Source organism: Zonotrichia leucophrys, chromosome 1A (genome assembly GCF_028769735.1).
Source record: "Zonotrichia leucophrys gambelii isolate GWCS_2022_RI chromosome 1A, RI_Zleu_2.0, whole genome shotgun sequence".
Taxonomy (NCBI): domain Eukaryota; kingdom Metazoa; phylum Chordata; class Aves; order Passeriformes; family Passerellidae; genus Zonotrichia; species Zonotrichia leucophrys.
The window spans coordinates 66,009,257-66,015,256 of record NC_088170.1 but is presented as its reverse complement, the minus strand read 5'-3'; positions in this window follow the sequence as shown (position 1 = coordinate 66,015,256).

Here is a 6,000-nt window from a genome sequence, read left to right as displayed (position 1 = left end):
TGTCTGCCAGGGAGCACTCTGACATGGCCCAAACTCATTGCAAAATCATGTTTTATGTACAGAAAAGAAATTCAGATTTGAATAAGCTTATGCTTGTGGTGTTTGTGAGGATCCCCAGGATGAGGTGGGAGATGAGAATCTGACTTCAAGTTCTCAGAAGGCTGATTTATTATTATATTATATTATATTATATTATATTATATTATATTATATTATATTATATTATATTATATTAGCTATACTAAAACTATACTAAAGAAAGAGAAGGGATGCATCAAAAGGCTTAACAAGAATAATCATGAAAGCTCATGACTGACTCCTCAGTCTGACACAGCTGATGGTGACTGGTCATTAATTAAAAACAACTCCCATGAAACCAATCAAACATTCGCCTTCTGGTAAACCATGTCCAAGCCACATTCCAAAGCAGCAAACACACAAAATCAGATAATTATTGTTTTCATTCCTCTCTGAGGCTTCTCAGCTTCCCAGGAGAAAATCCCGGGCAATGAGGATTTTTCAGAAGACATCATGGTGACACATGCTTATGTAAAACTCTACTTTTCCCTTCCAAGCCAGTGGTTCCCATTTCTCACATAGCTCCTCTTTACCCATTAGTGTTTTTTTTTTTTTCCCCCAACCTCTTCATGAGCTTTTAATTGGTCCCACCCTGGATTTGAGGGTCTCCAGCTCCCATGGCCTGCCAAGGTCCAGCAGCCTTTCCAGGCTGGAAGAGGACAGGATACACCCAGGAACATTTCTGTCCCATTTCCATTGTCACCCCTGCAACGTAACCCTGTTGCAGCCCTAAATAACGTATTGGGATGGGGAATCTGCCCATTAATGAAAACTAAAATGCCTCTTTGGATTGATTTGGGCAACAGGGCTCTGTTTTGGCTTTTGTCCCATGTGCCCATCACTGGCTGTTGGCCCTGTGCTGTTCCTTGCATGGGAGTGTCAGCCTGGACTTAACATGGTGACTGAAGTTAATTAGCAAAGCTCCTTCTCCCGTCGTTATTCAGCAACATTAATGTCTGTGGCAGGAAAGAACAAAATGAGCCAAGTTCATTTCTCTCCTGTGAAAACTCCGGAAAAATAGCCATGTTCACCAAATAGGAAAAAGAGAAAATGAGGAGATAAAAAAAATTTAATTTCCAGCTTCTAAGAGGACCTTACCAATAACAATATAAAAGATAGCTGAGTGTTCTGCTTAAATGAAAAAAATGATTACTTCACGGGCAAGTGAGTGGTTTTCCATATCTTCTTCCCCTGCTTCTGACATTTAATTTTTTTTCCTCCACTTTTATTATTTGAGTCCAATGGTGTGGTGAGATGGTGCTGGAGGCTATTGACATTTCTCCTCTGTGCAAGGGGAGGTGACATCCAGAATAAGTCACCTCCTTTGGAGGGGATGAGTCTGGCCTGTGACCCCTGGGAGTGAGTTGTGTTGATGCAACATTCACATGGCTCAGATAAACACATCAAGCTCAGGAAGATGAGAATTCATAGTGCAATTTCAGCCTCAGCAGTGAAATCACACAAAGCTGAGGAGGTGTGGTGCATCCTCAGGGCAAATGTGGGACAGGCTGGAGAGGGAAGAGAGGCTCTTCCATGGCTCCAGTCAGTATAACTGTGACTCCTGAGTGCTTCACAGGCAGGACTATCTGGCCCCTAAGTACTATTTGGAGGATCACAAGCCACATTCCCTGATGGATAATCCATTGGACAGAAGAACAGTGCAGTGGGCAGCTGAACCAGCCCCACATCCTACACTCTTGAGTCCTCCTGTGCACTTGCAGCCTCTCCAGGCTCCCTGATGTCCAAACAAGGCAACATGTCTTTCCAGGGAGGAATAACTGGATCTCTTTACTGTGACTTCTCATTTTCAGTAGACTCCTCTTTTTGGGCTGGTCTGTGATGGAAATGGGTACAAAAGTCAAAATTTGTTGGGGGTGGAGAGGACCAACAGGCACAGAGATGGTGCAGAGGGAGGTGTGATCAGACAATCCTCCCTTGCTGAGGGCACGGGTTGTTAACCCCACTTGTAGAAGACAGCCAGGTTGTAAAACCAAACTCCCGGGAGCCAGGAAACACCAGAATTAACAGCCTGCACAGCCACAACGTGGGCCTTTCTGCATATCAGAGGTGAGGCATCCTTTAATTATCTGATCACCTCTCATTTGGGGTTGTTTTAATCCGGCGAGTTGCTCCGGGCCACGTTAACGCGCTCAGTGTTCATTTCCTCGGCAGCGCCTGATCAATATTAATGCCTTTATCTGCACAGCACTCCTGCCCTATCTCCAGCTGGGGAGCTGAGCCACGCAGAGATTAAGGCCAAAATGATCAAACACACTTGCTAATTTTGGGTGCTCGATAGGCAGCAGCAGGGATCTGATCATGCCAAGCATTTCGCGGTGTGCCTGAAGCTCCTGCTGGCTGTTCCTGTCCCCCAGGGTAGATCCATCCTGACTGCCCTGCCTGGGACAGCAGGAATAGGAAGAAGGAGAAATTTTTGTGTAGCAGGAATAGGCAGAAGGATAATTTTTTGGACAGCTCCTTTGCTGTGCAGATTAATTTCCTGTGCTGAACTGTTCAGAGCAAAGGAGAAATCCTGTGGAAAAAACAAACAAACGAACAAAACCCAAGTGAACCTGTATTGGCCATGAGTGTGGGACAAGAAAGCCAAGGGTATCCTGGCCTGTATCAGCAATGGTGTGGTCAGCAGGACCAGGGCAGGGATTGTCTCCCTGCAGTCAGCACTGGTGAGGCCATACCTCAAATCCTGGGGTCAGTTCTGGGCTCCTCATGACAAGAAAGACATTGAGGGGCTGGAGCATGTCCAGAGAAAGGCAATGGAGTTGGGGAAGGGTCTGGAGCACAAATCTGATGAGGAGCAGCTGAGGGGGGTGTTTATCCTGGGGAAAAGGAGGCTCAGGGATGATTTTATCACTCTCTATAACTCCCTGAGAGAAGGTTGTAGCCAAGTGGGGCTTTGTCTCTTCCCCCCAGGAACAAGGGACAGGACAAGAGGAGATGGCCTCTAGCTGTGCCAGGGGAGGTTTAGATTGGATATTAGAAAAAAACATTACTAGAAGGGTTGTCAAGCACTGGCACAGGCTGCCCAGGGAAGTGGCTGAGTCACCAGCCCCGGAGGTATTTAAAAGACATGGGGATGTGGCATTTGGGGACATTAGCAGTGGCCTTGGGAGTGCTGATCTTAAAGATCTTTTCCAATTTAAATGATTTTACAGTGTCAAATTGGAAGTCTTTGGGGACCTTCTTTTTTTTTTCATATTTTTGCAGCTTTTCAGTCCTTGCTTCATCACCCAAAATTCTTTCAATATAAATTTCGGAGATGCAAAGTCCCCCAAGTATTCCCCTCAAAACCCAAGTGTGCAAAGCCAATTCTGCCAAATTAACTAGAGAAGTTCTCATTTTTACCAGTTCTTATGTCATTACATAGCATTGATCTCAGCAAGTGCAGCCCATTGGATCCTGAGCCAAACCTCTGAGTTCACAGCCCAGGGACAGAGAGGAGGTGTGGAGCAGGGTTTGTGTTGGCCATGCAGCTCTCTAAGGTTCTGAAATATCCAGCGACTTCACACTGGGTGCTGGCACCAGGGAAACACCAAGATTTGGGATCCCAGAGCTCAACATCAGGAACTGAGTGGGGTGTGTGGTTTTGCCCTTTGTCCCTGGGAACATCTCCTGTCCCTCCTCCCCCATCCTCCTGTGTCACTGTAATATTTTTTGAAAAATCCCTTTGCAGGATTTCTTCTCCTGGGAAGTTGAGAAGCCTCAGAGAAAAATGTAAACAATAATTATCTGATTGCTTCTTCTTGTGTTTTGCTGCTTTGGAATGTGGTAGGTGATTCTTTCATTGGTTCCATGTGAATTGTGTTTTCTTAATGACCAATCACAGCAAGCTGTGTTGGACTCACAGGGTTTTTATTAATTCTTGGGTTTTTATTCATTCTTTTCTAGCTTTCTGATGTATCCTCTCTCTTTCTATAATATAGTTTTAGTATATAATTTATTTTAATATAATATCATAAAATAATAAATCAGCCTTCTGAGAACTTGGAGTCAAATTCTCATCTCTCACCTCATCCTGGGGACCCTCACACCACCACCACACTCCTGTCCTGCCCATCTCTCATCCATTCCCTGCTCCCTCTGTCTTACCAGCTCTCCCATTGCCCACATCCATCTACACCCCCTTGTTTCTCCTTTCTTTTGTGCTTTGGCAGTGATAGGGTTTTATTTTTCCTCCCACTACACTTTTATATGACCATGATTTACGACCCTGGGTTTAAAGATTTATTGCAACGCACACATGGCACAGCAGCCTCTAAGTGATGTATTTAGCCTGGTTATTATTTTCTTATATAGCAATTTTTCCAAAGTGAAACAAGCAGCCTCATGTTGTCAAAACCATCGTCCTCTAACTTCTGAGGTTTATTCTGAAGAGAATAAAACCAGGGAAGAGAAGCAACTTAAGGAAGTTGACTGGCACCTATAAACCTCACGAGTAATAAAAGCACATGGGAGCTTAACCAGGCACCAGATGGTCTTCAGGCAATTAATTGCAGGTTGGGGATCCCCATCTACATCAGCTCTTGTTCATTCCTCCTTACAGAAATGGTTAAAAACCTGACAGAAATTTAAACTCCCTCTGAGAAAAGCAGCAATGGCAACACCCATCTATCACCTCCTCTCCCTTGCTTGTGCATGTTTTAGGGCAGTGTTTTACCTAGGATGAGCAAGGGCCTTAGGTCATCTTAGACAGCTTGAACTGATCTGAGGCTTTAATGTGCTTAAAGGTGGGGGAAGGACATTGATTATATTTAACCCTTAAACCTCACAAACATCCATGTACCTAAGACAGGCAGAAGTCTCTTGTTTGGCACGGATTTGTGTTCCTTTCTTCACATGCATCCTCTTGGCGCAGAGACCAAGCCAAAGTCCCCTAAAATCGCTGAGAAGTCTTAAATTAGCTCAAAGGAGCACTGCTGGTGGCATCAGCAGCAGCAGGTCCAGCCTTCTCTTGTGGACATTCTTAGAGCCAAGTCTATAATTTTCTGTGCTGAACTTGCAGTGTCAAAACTGATCTGGAAAACATTAAAACCCAACCCCAATCCAATAGTTTCACCTGAGGTGAAAATCCAAAACCTGTGGTTCCCCATCAAAATGCATCTTTCTAACTGCAGTTTTTAAAATTAGTATCCAATTAAAGAAATAGTAGTGATTTTTTTAAATTAAGAAATTTTCTCATTTAAATAAACATTTTAAATTGACAATTAGGAGAAATAATTTTGTCTCTCTCTTATATGCAAGCAAACTTGTCATAATTTTATTTTTTTATGACTAAGCATACCACCCAACAGGATTTCCTCCAAATTTCCAAACGGGGCACAGGCTGGAGCTGCAGCATCCCCACCACTGGAAATGCTGTGAGTTTGCATGAAATTATTACTGTGCTAGGCAGACCTGGCATCTCAAAATATTAAGACCTGTGGTGCCAAATTTGAAGATGCCTTGCCCCAGGATTTTACCTCATCTCAGGCTTGTCTCAGAGTCTGTGAAGCATCCAAGATGTAATTTTGTTTTGAGTTTCTCACCAAGGTCTACACTCGTGGATGACAGCGTTGCCATCGCTGCCCATGGGAGCAGACCAGCATTAAAACCTGGCTCCTCCTATGTGTGTGTGACACCAATAATCCACCTTCTCACTGGATTGGCCCAATTTTTTTCTGTCAGAAGCAGGAAACCCATTATCTGAGGTTGCTACGTGGTAGGGAAGGCAGCAGAGAACAGCTGTGGGCTTGAGTGCTGTTTGCTTTACACTGATGCTGCTCCAGAGCTTGAGCATGAGATTTTAACCCTCAACATGGCCATGGATCTGTGGGTGCTCATCTCCTGAGCTTGGACCCCAGCAGCTGAGCCACTGCCACGTTTGTGATGCTCTTGCAGAAAAGCATCAATGGTGCTGATTTGTAA